Here is a 14,424-nt window from a genome sequence, read left to right as displayed (position 1 = left end):
GGCAGCACCCTCAAACCTTCAGAAGTATGAGATGAACCCCAACAACTTGGAAAGGTGGATCTCTCTCACACGTACCGACACAGACTATCCCGCAATTCAATTGATCCTCAAAGGTTTTTATTGAATAGCGGAATAGGAAATATGAACAAAAAAAGTGTATGTATCTCGCACGTACACAACCACACTAGGCCCCAATTACTATTGTTTGTACCCCTAAAAGGCTAGATGAGGAGTAGGGGGGGTATGGAACAGGCAGCACCCTCAAACCTTCAGAAGTATGAGATGAACCCCAACAACTTGGAAAGGTGGATCTCTCTCACACGTACCGACACAGACTATCCCCCAATTTAACTGATCCCCAAAGGTTTTTGATTAAATAGCGGAATAGAAAATATGATCCAAAAAAAGTGTATGTATATCACACGTACACAACCACACTAGGCCCCAATTACTATTGTTTGTACCCCTAAAAGGCTAGATGAGGAGTAGGGGGGGTATGGAACAGGCAGCACCCTCAAACCTTCAGAAGTATGAGATGAACCCCAACAACTTGGAAAGGTGGATCTCTCTCACACGTACCGACACAGACTATCCCCCAATTTAACTGATCCCCAAAGGTTTTTGATTAAATAGCGGAATAGAAAATATGATCCCAAAAAAGTGTATGTATATCACACGTACACAACCACACTGGGCCCCAATTACTATTGTTTGTACCCCTAAAAGGCTAGATGAGGAGTAGGGGGAGTATGGAACAGGCAGCACCCTCAAACCTTCAGAAGTATGAGATGAACCCCAACAACTTGGAAAGGTGGATCTCTCTCACACGTACCAACACAGACTATCCCCCAATTTAACTGATCCCCAAAGGTTTTTGATTAAATAGCGGAATAGAAAATATGATCCAAAAAAAGTGTATGTATATCACACGTACACAACCACACTAGGCCCCAATTACTATTGTTTGTACCCCTAAAAGGCTAGATGAGGAGTAGGGGGAGTATGGAACAGGCAGCACCCTCAAACCTTCAGAAGTATGAGATGAACCCCAACAACTTGGAAAGGTGGATCTCTCTCACACGTACCGACACAGACTATCCCGCAATTCAATTGATCCTCAAAGGTTTTTATTGAATAGCGGAATAGGAAATATGATCAAAAAAAGTGTATGTATCTCGCACGTACACAACCACACTAGGCCCCAATTACTATTGTTTGTACCCCTAAAAGGCTAGATGAGGAGTAGGGGGGGTATGGAACAGGCAGCACCCTCAAACCTTCAGAAGTATGAGATGAACCCCAACAACTTGGAAAGGTGGATCTCTCTCACACGTACCGACACAGACTATCCCCCAATTTAACTGATCCCCAAAGGTTTTTGAATAAATAGCGGAATAGAAAATATGATCCAAAAAAAGTGTATGTATATCACACGTACACAACCACACTGGGCCCCAATTACTATTGTTTGTACCCCTAAAAGGCTAGATGAGGAGTAGGGGGAGTATGGAACAGGCAGCACCCTCAAACCTTCAGAAGTATGAGATGAACCCCAACAACTTGGAAAGGTGGATCTCTCTCACACGTACCGACACAGACTATCCCGCAATTCAATTGATCCTCAAAGGTTTTTATTAAATAGCGGAATAGGAAATATGATCAAAAAAAGTGTATGTATCTCGCACGTACACAACCACACTAGGCCCCAATTACTATTGTTTGTACCCCTAAAAGGCTAGATGAGGAGTAGGGGGGGTATGGAACAGGCAGCACCCTCAAACCTTCAGAAGTATGAGATGAACCCCAACAACTTGGAAAGGTGGATCTCTCTCACACGTACCGACACAGACTATCCCCCAATTTAACTGATCCCCAAAGGTTTTTGATTAAATAGCGGAATAGAAAATATGATCCCAAAAAAGTGTATGTATATCACACGTACACAACCACACTGGGCCCCAATTACTATTGTTTGTACCCCTAAAAGGCTAGATGAGGAGTAGGGGGAGTATGGAACAGGCAGCACCCTCAAACCTTCAGAAGTATGAGATGAACCCCAACAACTTGGAAAGGTGGATCTCTCTCACACGTACCAACACAGACTATCCCCCAATTTAACTGATCCCCAAAGGTTTTTGATTAAATAGCGGAATAGAAAATATGATCCAAAAAAAGTGTATGTATATCACACGTACACAACCACACTAGGCCCCAATTACTATTGTTTGTACCCCTAAAAGGCTAGATGAGGAGTAGGGGGAGTATGGAACAGGCAGCACCCTCAAACCTTCAGAAGTATGAGATGAACCCCAACAACTTGGAAAGGTGGATCTCTCTCACACGTACCGACACAGACTATCCCGCAATTCAATTGATCCTCAAAGGTTTTTATTGAATAGCGGAATAGGAAATATGATCAAAAAAAGTGTATGTATCTCGCACGTACACAACCACACTAGGCCCCAATTACTATTGTTTGTACCCCTAAAAGGCTAGATGAGGAGTAGGGGGAGTATGGAACAGGCAGCACCCTCAAACCTTCAGAAGTATGAGATGAACCCCAACAACTTGGAAAGGTGGATCTCTCTCACACGTACCGACACAGACTATCCCCCAATTTAACTGATCCCCAAAGGTTTTTGATTAAATAGCGGAATAGAAAATATGATCCCAAAAAAGTGTATGTATATCACACGTATACAACCACACTGGGCCCCAATTACTATTGTTTGTACCCCTAAAAGGCTAGATGAGGAGTAGGGGGAGTATGGAACAGGCAGCACCCTCAAACCTTCAGAAGTATGAGATGAACCCCAACAACTTGGAAAGGTGGATCTCTCTCACACGTACCAACACAGACTATCCCCCAATTTAACTGATCCCCAAAGGTTTTTGATTAAATAGCGGAATAGAAAATATGATCCAAAAAAAGTGTATGTATATCACACGTACACAACCACACTAGGCCCCAATTACTATTGTTTGTACCCCTAAAAGGCTAGATGAGGAGTAGGGGGAGTATGGAACAGGCAGCACCCTCAAACCTTCAGAAGTATGAGATGAACCCCAACAACTTGGAAAGGTGGATCTCTCTCACACGTACCGACACAGACTATCCCGCAATTCAATTGATCCTCAAAGGTTTTTATTGAATAGCGGAATAGGAAATATGATCAAAAAAAGTGTATGTATCTCGCACGTACACAACCACACTAGGCCCCAATTACTATTGTTTGTACCCCTAAAAGGCTAGATGAGGAGTAGGGGGGGTATGGAACAGGCAGCACCCTCAAACCTTCAGAAGTATGAGATGAACCCCAACAACTTGGAAAGGTGGATCTCTCTCACACGTACCGACACAGACTATCCCCCAATTTAACTGATCCCCAAAGGTTTTTGATTAAATAGCGGAATAGAAAATATGATCCCAAAAAAGTGTATGTATATCACACGTACACAACCACACTGGGCCCCAATTACTATTGTTTGTACCCCTAAAAGGCTAGATGAGGAGTAGGGGGAGTATGGAACAGGCAGCACCCTCAAACCTTCAGAAGTATGAGATGAACCCCAACAACTTGGAAAGGTGGATCTCTCTCACACGTACCAACACAGACTATCCCCCAATTTAACTGATCCCCAAAGGTTTTTGATTAAATAGCGGAATAGAAAATATGATCCAAAAAAAGTGTATGTATATCACACGTACACAACCACACTAGGCCCCAATTACTATTGTTTGTACCCCTAAAAGGCTAGGAGTAGGGGGAGTATGGAACAGGCAGCACCCTCAAACCTTCAGAAGTATGAGATGAACCCCAACAACTTGGAAAGGTGGATCTCTCTCACACGTACCAACACAGACTATCCCCCAATTTAACTGATCCCCAAAGGTTTTTGATTAAATAGCGGAATAGAAAATATGATCCCAAAAAAGTGTATGTATATCACACGTACACAACCACACTAGGCCCCAATTACTATTGTTTGTACCCCTAAAAGGCTAGGAGTAGGGGGAGTATGGAACAGGCAGCACCCTCAAACCTTCAGAAGTATGAGATGAACCCCAACAACTTGGAAAGGTGGATCTCTCTCACACGTACCAACACAGACTATCCCCCAATTTAACTGATCCCCAAAGGTTTTTGATTAAATAGCGGAATAGAAAATATGATCCCAAAAAAGTGTATGTATATCACACGTACACAACCACACTAGGCCCCAATTACTATTGTTTGTACCCCTAAAAGGCTAGGAGTAGGGGGAGTATGGAACAGGCAGCACCCTCAAACCTTCAGAAGTATGAGATGAACCCCAACAACTTGGAAAGGTGGATCTCTCTCACACGTACCAACACAGACTATCCCCCAATTTAACTGATCCCCAAAGGTTTTTGATTAAATAGCGGAATAGAAAATATGATCCCAAAAAAGTGTATGTATATCACACGTACACAACCACACTAGGCCCCAATTACTATTGTTTGTACCCCTAAAAGGCTAGGAGTAGGGGGAGTATGGAACAGGCAGCACCCTCAAATCTTCAGAAGTATGAGATGAACCCCAACAACTTGGAAAGGTGGATCTCTCTCACACGTACCAACACAGACTATCCCCCAATTTAACTGATCCCCAAAGGTTTTTGATTAAATAGCGGAATAGAAAATATGATCCCAAAAAAGTGTATGTATATCACACGTACACAACCACACTAGGCCCCAATTACTATTGTTTGTACCCCTAAAAGGCTAGGAGTAGGGGGAGTATGGAACAGGCAGCACCCTCAAACCTTCAGAAGTATGAGATGAACCCCAACAACTTGGAAAGGTGGATCTCTCTCACACGTACCAACACAGACTATCCCCCAATTTAACTGATCCCCAAAGGTTTTTGATTAAATAGCGGAATAGAAAATATGATCCCAAAAAAGTGTATGTATATCACACGTACACAACCACACTAGGCCCCAATTACTATTGTTTGTACCCCTAAAAGGCTAGGAGTAGGGGGAGTATGGAACAGGCAGCACCCTCAAACCTTCAGAAGTATGAGATGAACCCCAACAACTTGGAAAGGTGGATCTCTCTCACACGTACCAACACAGACTATCCCCCAATTTAACTGATCCCCAAAGGTTTTTGATTAAATAGCGGAATAGAAAATATGATCCCAAAAAAGTGTATGTATATCACACGTACACAACCACACTAGGCCCCAATTACTATTGTTTGTACCCCTAAAAGGCTAGGAGTAGGGGGAGTATGGAACAGGCAGCACCCTCAAACCTTCAGAAGTATGAGATGAACCCCAACAACTTGGAAAGGTGGATCTCTCTCACACGTACCAACACAGACTATCCCCCAATTTAACTGATCCCCAAAGGTTTTTGATTAAATAGCGGAATAGAAAATATGATCCCAAAAAAGTGTATGTATATCACACGTACACAACCACACTAGGCCCCAATTACTATTGTTTGTACCCCTAAAAGGCTAGGAGTAGGGGGAGTATGGAACAGGCAGCACCCTCAAACCTTCAGAAGTATGAGATGAACCCCAACAACTTGGAAAGGTGGATCTCTCTCACACGTACCAACACAGACTATCCCCCAATTTAACTGATCCCCAAAGGTTTTTGATTAAATAGCGGAATAGAAAATATGATCCCAAAAAAGTGTATGTATATCACACGTACACAACCACACTAGGCCCCAATTACTATTGTTTGTACCCCTAAAAGGCTAGGAGTAGGGGGGAGTATGGAACAGGCAGCACCCTCAAACCTTCAGAAGTATGAGATGAACCCCAACAACTTGGAAAGGTGGATCTCTCTCACACGTACCAACACAGACTATCCCCCAATTTAACTGATCCCCAAAGGTTTTTGATTAAATAGCGGAATAGAAAATATGATCCCAAAAAAGTGTATGTATATCACACGTACACAACCACACTAGGCCCCAATTACTATTGTTTGTACCCCTAAAAGGCTAGGAGTAGGGGGAGTATGGAACAGGCAGCACCCTCAAACCTTCAGAAGTATGAGATGAACCCCAACAACTTGGAAAGGTGGATCTCTCTCACACGTACCAACACAGACTATCCCCCAATTTAACTGATCCCCAAAGGTTTTTGATTAAATAGCGGAATAGAAAATATGATCCCAAAAAAGTGTATGTATATCACACGTACACAACCACACTAGGCCCCAATTACTATTGTTTGTACCCCTAAAAGGCTAGGAGTAGGGGGAGTATGGAACAGGCAGCACCCTCAAACCTTCAGAAGTATGAGATGAACCCCAACAACTTGGAAAGGTGGATCTCTCTCACACGTACCAACACAGACTATCCCCCAATTTAACTGATCCCCAAAGGTTTTTGATTAAATAGCGGAATAGAAAATATGATCCCAAAAAAGTGTATGTATATCACACGTACACAACCACACTAGGCCCCAATTACTATTGTTTGTACCCCTAAAAGGCTAGATGAGGAGTAGGGGGAGTATGGAACAGGCAGCACCCTCAAACCTTCAGAAGTATGAGATTGTGTTCACTGTACCCCACAAAGATTGAGTTCACTGCACCCCACAATGATTGTGTTCACTGCACCCCACAAAGATTGTGTTCACTGCACCTCACAAAGATTGTGTTCACTGTACCCCCCAAAGATTGTGTTCACTGCACCCCACAAAGATTCTGTTCACTGTACCCCACAAAGATTGTGTTCACTGCACCCCAAAAAGATTGTGTTCACTGCACCCCAAAAAGGATGTTGTTCACTCCACCCCAAAAAGATTGTGTTCACTGCACCCCACAAAGATTGTGTTCACTGCACCCCAAAAAGATTGTGTTCACTGCACCCCAAAAATGATTTTGTTCACTGCACCCCAAAAAGGATTTTGTTCACTGCACCCCAAAAAGGATGTTGTTCACTCCACCCCAAAAAGATTGTGTTCACTGCACCCCACAAAGGATTTTGTTCACTGCACCCCAAAAAGATTGTGTTCACTGCACCCCAAAAAGGATGTTGTTCACTGCACCCCAAAAAGGATTTTGTTCACTGCACCCCAAAAAGATTGTGTTCACTGCACCCCAAAAAGATTTTGTTCACTGCACCCCAAAAAGATTGTGTTCACTGCAGCCCAAAAAGATTGTGTTCACTGCAGCCCAAAAAGATTGTGTTCACTGCAGCCCAAAAAGATTGTGTTCACTGCAGCCCAAAAAGATTGTGTTCACTGCAGCTCACACACAGAAAAATGGATGTGGATCACTGACACCTGCCTATCTCCAATCCCACACCACACAGCAATATCGATTGTAGTTTGTAGAACACAGTTTCCCTAAAATTCAGCAGACTCTGTCCCTAACAGGATTGAGAAGAGATCGTAGATCAGGATTGAGTGCAGATTCACCCCACCCCCCACACAGCAATATCGATTGTAGTTTGTAGAAGACACTGACCCTATAATTCAGCAGACTCTATCCCTAAAATGCCTACAACTCGCCCTGCCTAAACACTCCGACCTGTCCCTCAATTCTATCCGGACACAAATGGTTTTTTCCTGCCTATCTTTCCCTAATCAGCAGCCAGCACGTTGATGTGTGCTCTGTCCCTGAATCTAAGCAGCATAATGACGCCGCTGCGGCTGCCTCGAACTTATAAAGACTTGGTCACATGCTTCAGACGGCCAATCACAGCTACTGAGACATTTGCAGGCATGGCTGGGATGGCTTAAGGCACACCAGTTAAACGATTGTTGATTGGCTGTTGAAAGCCCGCCATGAAAAGAGCGCCAAAGCATGCAAAACCCGGAAATAAAACGACCGAACACGGATTTTTACCCGAACATACAGTAAAGTGTCCGTGTCCGTGTTCGGGTACAAAAAATCCAATTATTCGGTACGAACACGAATAATACAGTCCGTGTTCGCTCAACACTATTTACAACGCTTTATATAAAGGATTTGCAGGATCTGGAATTTTTATGCCAAAACTTAATAAGGAGATAAGCTGACATCGGTTTTGGAGAGGATCAGCAATATACATTTTGAAAGGGTCAAGAGACAAAATAAGTGCACAGACTGAAGACCTTCAGTGCTTGTCAGATATAAGTATGTTTGTTTTTTTCTTTTTATATGTTTTTAAGAAGTGTTTTATCTGTATAACGTTTAAATAAAATGTTGTTTTAAAGTAGTGTAGTATTAAATGCTCACCATCCGGCCCTTGGGGCACTATTCTTCCCACTGATACGAGATACTATTCTGCCAACAATGGGGCACCGTTTCTCCCACTAACACCCACAATGGGGCACCATTTTCCTCAATGACACCAACAAGGGGGCACTATGCCTCCCAATGACACCAACAATGGGGCACCATTTTTCCCAATTATGCCAATGATGGGGCACTATTCCTCCCAATGACACCAAGAATGGGGCACTATTTCTCCCACTGACACCCACAATAGGAAACCAATTCTCCCAATGACACCGACAATGGGGCACCATTTCTCCCAATGACACCAACAATGTGGCACCATTCCTCCCAATGACACCAATGATGGGGCACTATTCCTCCCAAAGACACCAACAATGGGGCACCATTTTTCCCACTAACACACATAATGGGACACTATTTCTCCCAATGACACCAACTATAGGGCACCATTTCTCCCACTGACACCCACAATGTGGCCCCATTTCTTCCAGTGACACAAACAATAGGGCACCATTTCCCCAACACACACTAACAATGAGGCACTATTCCTCCCCAATGACACCAATGATTGGGTGCTGTTCCTCCCCCAATACCAAATCTAGTAATGTTTACTCCCAATGATGCCAGGGAAATGTCCACCCCGCTGACCGCATTACACCCCCCCCCCCCCAAAGTCTGAAGGACAATAAAATGGCCCTTTGTTTAGAAAGTTTGGAGACCCCCTGTTTTATTTGAATGGCATAATAAAATCCTATTAAACATTGTTGTGTACATAGTTAACCCAGTATGTGTGTAAAAACACCTTGCAGGCTAACTGTGCACCAATGCCAATTCCAGGTCTCCGAGCACCACTTTCCTGAGCTTCCAGGTAAAGAAGCATGCACCCCAAGTATCTTACATGCGCTGTTGTGAAGGAACAGGGAAGAGAGATAGAAGGGATAATCTCCTGGCTATCTTTCTATGGAAGCACATGGTGTGTATAGGTATGGGCTGAGAGCGTACACATGCAAGGATGACTTTGTAGGACCCTCCAAAGGGAAAGGAGCCACCATTAACACAGATATTGTGGCCAGTGCAGGGGATAATGCCATGGTAAAAGAAAGAAAAACCTAAAGCCTAACTCCAGGCTTTGGTAAACTATAAGTAGTTAATTTGGACCAAGCGGTCCAAAGAACTATTGCTTTCAGTAACACATGCAGGTACAATTGCATGTGTACCTACATAGAGTATACAGCACTATGTTCTGGCCCACTTCCATGTTTCAGTGTGTAGCAATGGGACTCGGGTTCATGAATAAATCTATCTGAAAGCAGGTTTTTGCCTACATCAAGTAAATGTACTGCCGTCATTTTTCTACAGCAGGTTGAAATAAGGTAAATATCTACTTACCTGCTACCCCACTCCTCTGCCCTGCTAGACTGGTTCCCGAAGCATCTTGTCCTTCATCGTCTGGGGGTTTAAGGTCCTGATGTCATCAAGACCAACGTAGGGTCCATAGCCCCTCAAAGGACATAATGATGTCAAGGGACAGTCTATCAACAGACCATGGATGAGCACTATCTGTTAGGGTGTATAGCTATGTATGATATAGCAAAAGCTGGAATTATTCTTTATTTTTTAAGTTTCCCAGAGCCGTTTGTTTTGGGAATCTTACTCCATTATGTAAGTGACAGACAGCACTCCTGAAGGTATGGGTGTGAACTAATGAGTAGTCCAAAATACCCATTTTTAAGTTTACTTCATGGGTTGGAAAGGTTGGCTGGTTAGCCATGTAAATATCCAGGTAGCAGTAAACCTTAATATTAATCGCAACTGATTATGGGTGAAGACAATTTTTCACTTCTACCCAGCATTCCTGCCATGGACTGAGGGCTTTCCAACACCCAAAGTAGAAGCTGTACCAAATCAAATACTCAGGGAAACATCTTGCTTCTTAGTGTTATACTGCAGAGGTAGAGTGCAGAGCGTGTTCTCATGGCTGCTGACGTCCTCATTAACTTCAGCTGCATGTCTATCTTTACAAGAATTCTTAATGTGTATCTGCATCCAGCGCTCATGCGTACTTGACTTAAAGGATCAATAAAAGAGAAGGAAGGCATCAAAAGTGGAATCTCAAGAAATAAAAATGTTTCAGTGTGTAGCAATGGGACTCGGGTTCATGAATAAATCTATCTGAAAGCAGGTTTTTGCCTACATCAAGTAAATGTATTGCCGTCATTTCCCTACAGCAGGTTGAAATAAGGTAAACAGCTAATACATATGACAAGTCACCAAGTGAACTGCCAGTGGCATGCAGGTAACCCTGCAACTGTGCTAAACTCCAGTTTATCCCACAGGTAAACTGAACTGAGAGTAATGGGGAAAGTTTGACCTGTCCTTCTGAAACTGCTAGGCCCTGACTGTTATTTTGGCCCCTCTGGTTTTTATACTATCTGGAATTTGAAGCGCCAGAACACTGCTAAGTATACTGGATATAGCTTCAGTTATACAAATATCAGTTTTTGGACATAATTTACAATTTTTTTTATATTTATTCTCATTAGGTCCATATTTTAAACAGACAGTTTTATTTTAATTAGTATTGTTATTGTAATATATATATATATATATATATATATATATATATATATATATATATATATATATATATATACTATATATATATGTGTACCATGTTTCCCCTAAAATAGGCCCGGGTCTTATATCAATTTTGGCACCAAAAGACACAGTAGGTTTATTTTCGGGGTAGGTCTTATCTCCCTCCCTGCCTGTCAGGAATTCCCCTGTGTGAACCTAGTTTGGTGTTTGTAAAATCCTAGAATCCACTTTATGACTGTTTTATATAATGTCCAGTGTGTGTTTCTGTAATCTAATAGTGTAAAATACCTCCAGTACAGCGCCGCTCAGCTAATCTCCCGCTCTGCTCTCCTCTCCTTCTCTTCTCATAGCTGTTAAGAGGGTATCTCAGCCCCTCCCCTCAGAGCGGGTCACAGAAGCGCTGAGCATAATATTATAATAGTGTGAAATACCTTTGGTACAGCGCTGCTCGGCGCTCAGCTGATTTCCCGCTGCTCTTCCTTCTCTTTTGGAAGTTCAGAGCGGCGCTGTAATGAAGATGTTTCACACTATTATAATATAATGCTCGGTGCTTCTGTGACCCACTCTGAACACTGCAGAGGGGAGGGGGCTCAGATCCCCCGCTGACAGCTATGAGAGGAGAAGAGCAGAGCGGGGAATCAGCTGAGCGTTGTGCAGCCCTGTCCCGTAGGTATTTCACACTATTCGATTACAGAAACACATACTGGACATTATATAAAACAGTAGTGAAGTGTATTCTAGGAATTTAAAAACACTAAACTAGGGCTTCTTTTCGAAGTAGGGCTTATATTACAGCCCTCCCCGAATATAACAGTAGGTCTTATTTTTGGGGAAACACTGTATATATATGTATATATACATATGTATATATATATATATATATATATGTGTGTGTGTGTGTATATATATATATATATATATATATATATATATATATATATATATATATATATATATATATATATATATATATATATATATATATGTGTATATATATATGTATGTATATATATATATTACCAAATGAGTGAACTGAAATGGTATAGTGTATTAGTCATTTTTTAACATTTGTCTGAGGTTTTTCTATATTATTTTTGATACTTTTATACTATTGGCTATTTAGTTTTAAATATGACTCCAAGGAGGGGATATTGTATTGATATCAGATTGATATGGAGATGTCCTTATGCTTTTTTCTAGGTTCTGATGAAGGGGGCGGTCTTAGGCCTCCCCTAAAACCTGTTGACTATTTTTTGGATTGTTCTCCTGACTTTTATTGGAATAAAATTTCATCTGGATCTCTTAGTGGTGTGTTGTTTTCAATTCTATTTATGTTACATGACAGCACAAGCCAAGGAGACTGTAGACATCCTCTGGGGTGTAGAACCCAGGAATCAGATCATTTACATTGACATGAACACATTAAGTCAAAAATACCAGTGAAATAACCCTACAGGCCCAGCACTATTTTTACACTTTTCTCAACTAATGCCATCTGGTACATTGATCTGGATCTAGTTCTGACTTTAGACAATTAGCATTTTCATAAAGATGTCAGCAAAGGCAGGCCTCATAGTTTTTTCAGTACAGGTTTCCTGTAATCTAAATTTCTATTTGGCATCTGAGGTAAGTTTAAAGCAGATGTAAACCCTAAATGAATGACATTTAGTATGCTAAAGTGCTAGGTATCATAAAAACATTTCCGCATACCTTCTCTTATTAGCCGCATTTTTTTATTGAATTTCAAAGACCTGTAGTTCTGGTTTATCAGATTTGTAAATCAAAGCTTTGTTGCCGCTCTGTTACTGGCCATTTTCTTGTATATTCTGTTGCAATCTTCTTTCTGGTGCTGTATCTTTCACTTATCTGCTGTAGCTGGCAATGACTGAGTTCTCAGCTTTTCTCTTGGTGGGTGCCTGGGCTATGCCTGGGCCCATATTCTGTTAGAAATTCTGTATATAGCCCTACAGAACAGACCATGCACTGTCCACATGGGCTTTGCTGCTTAACTGCAAACAGTAAACAGGAAACTTTTATTCAGGGAAAAGACATAGAGCATACCATAGATGCAGCTACAAACTAATAAACACTGCCATCTACTGGCTAATGTAGTTGTTGCACAAAATACAGGAATAATGTATTCCAACAACATAGGAGAATATTTGGATTCTAGTGATTACCAATGTCTTTGTTTTGATATTAATACAAGAACTTAAAAATCATATACAAAAATAAAGGTTTTACATTTCAAAAGGACACTTTTAACTGAAATAGGGGAATTTCTAAAAAAATGAAATAAAATCTAGTAGTAAAATGGCAGGAGTTAGAAACCAATGGCCATAAACAAAAAGTCTGCCCTCCTGGAGGCAACTACATTATATGTCAGGCAAATTATTAAGAGTAAACTGAAGAAAAAAAAAACATATGCTTCACTAAAGAGGTAAGTAGAATAGTAAAGGAGAAAAAAAAATCAGCCCATAGGAGATTCAAGGAAACAGGAGGTATAGTTGAAAGAGAAGTGTATAAAAATGGTCGAAAGGAGGGCAAACACATTATTAGTATTGACAAAGCACAGAAAGAGGAGGAAATGGCTAAATCTATTAGGAATGGAGACAAAACCTTTTTTAGGTACATTGGTGATAGATGGAAAAAATACAATGGAATCACCAAAATGAAAACTGGAAACAACACATTTGCTGAGGGAGACCTGGATGTAGCAAACCATTTAAACAATTACTTCTTTTCAGTTTTCTCAGAAATAAATAGTACTAACAATAACAAGTTGGGAAATCATATTGATTCTAGTAATGACGGTTCATTTTTCAGGATTTCTGGAGACAGAGGTAGTTAAGGAACTGGCTCTGTTAATACTTAATACAGCAATGGGCCCTGATGGTATTCATCCCAGACTTCTAAGAGAAGAACTTCAGCAGATAATATTATACCTATCAACAAGAAGGACAGCAAGGTGGATGCAATTACAGGCCAGTGAGTTTAACATCTGCTGTAGTCAAGATAATGGAATCACATGTGATACAGTTCCACTTAATGATCTAATATAAAAGTTTTACAAACTAGGACTTATCCCTTGGGAGGTTCAGTGAATATGCAATTCTCTAATGCAGTGTTTCTTAACCTTTTTCAGTGAAGGCACCTTTGAAATAATGCACATCTCATTCTAAAATGTAAAAATTTAAAAATTAAATAAATAGTTTTACATATTGCAACAACAGCCACACACATAGGACACACAACGTTAGAGGTGATTTATTCTTCTAAACAGCAAATATATTTTGCACGTTGGTACTGGCTAGTATTTCAATGTTCCTCCTCTCCCTCACTTTCTCTCCCTCACTCAGCTAATGTGACCCCCATAAACAGGCAAAAAATTTTGGGGGAGCATACCCATGTATTTCTAAAGCTGCTGCAGCTATGAACCAAAAGACATGTATATTAAAAAAGAATAGCGCGCAAATGCAAAAGAAATAACTACCAAATCTGAAGACAATCCATAAATAAAAATGGGGGTTTGGTCCCACCATATGGCCATATCGTGCTCAAGCCCACTACTGCGTCAAAGTACCCCATTATCAGTGGGTCCTACTCT

This window comes from Pelophylax lessonae (genome assembly GCF_965119305.1).
Source record: "Pelophylax lessonae genome assembly, chromosome: 1".
Lineage (NCBI taxonomy): Eukaryota > Metazoa > Chordata > Amphibia > Anura > Ranidae > Pelophylax > Pelophylax lessonae.
This window is presented reverse-complemented; position numbering follows the sequence as displayed.